The sequence below is a fragment of the Galendromus occidentalis genome, unplaced genomic scaffold (assembly GCF_000255335.2).
Source record: "Galendromus occidentalis unplaced genomic scaffold, Mocc_1.1 scf7180000076859, whole genome shotgun sequence".
Taxonomy (NCBI): domain Eukaryota; kingdom Metazoa; phylum Arthropoda; class Arachnida; order Mesostigmata; family Phytoseiidae; genus Galendromus; species Galendromus occidentalis.
Window position 1 is genome coordinate 2,118 of NW_003804848.1, and position 1,252 is coordinate 3,369.

Below are 1,252 nucleotides of genomic sequence, written 5' to 3' on the forward strand. Positions count from 1 at the left end.
AATTGAATCATTGGGGTCATTTCTGAGCCTTCCAACGTTCCCTGCATTTGTCACAGATGTCGAGTTCAGGGCCGTCTTGAGTTTATTTGGATCGAAACCGGCCATCCTGAGAGAAGACTGTCTGGCTGTCAGAGCTGTCTCACTGTGCTACCCTACCGTTCCGTCGGTTAGTACTATTTGTCTGAATCGGAGTTTTCACCTCAAGTTGAGGATTGAAAATCACTGATTCTAGTATTGTCCGGGGTTCGGTTTTTGGGATTAGCTTTGCTCAAGATTAATATTATATGGCCGATTCTGGATGTATTCTCCGAGTTGGGGAATTATTCCGTTTGATCCGATTATTCCTGTTTCGGGATCACCTGTTGGATCGCCGAGCCCGAACTTTCACTAAGCACTTCGTTTTACCGTGGTAATTCGTTGTGTCGATCCGTTTGGGCGGGAGTAGGGAATGCACTAGATGTCGCAGGTCTCGAACCACACTGTTTTCTCGAACTCGACTGTGCTTTTCGTTTTTTTCACTCTTTTTTCGCGGAACTCGGCAGCGCGCTCCACTCGTGTCGCCTAGCAGACGACACGATTACGCGCACTGCCACTGTTCAGTGGACTTTTCTTCGGGAATACGACATCCTTCGTCGTTACTACTACTTTTCTGCCAGGTGACCAGACTCTGTAACCTGCTACTCCTGTGCCTAGTCCCACAAGAAATCCAGGGATTCTTCGGGGATCAAGTTTATTTCTTGAGGGTTCCAAGTTAACGTACGTGCATGGAGTTCCACGGTCTGAATCGTTCGAAGTAAGGCTTTTTACCATAGAAAGTTTCGTAAGCTGATTGATTTGTGACTGGGTAGATTGTCACGGCATTCAAGACATTTGCACTATAGCTAATTGCTTCTGGCCACAGGAATTTCGGCAGTTTGGAATCTATGAGGATGGTTCTTGCTAGTTCCACTCGTGTTCGATCACTTCGTTCTGCCATACCATTCTGAGCCGGAGTTCTTGGGTTAGAAGCGGTCTGATCAGCTCCGATATCAGTGAGAATCTTGGTGACAGTAGCATTGAAGAACTCACTTCCGTTGTCCGTGTGTAGCCGGTCGATGTCACGTTGGAACTTGTTTCGGAACCATCGAGTGTATCGTCAGATAGCTTCTGCTGCTTGGTCCTTCATCTTCAGGAAGTACACTCTTCTAAAACGACTGAAGTCGTCTGTCAGGCACATGAAGTGATTGAAGCCGGTCAGAGAACGTTGTGCGGG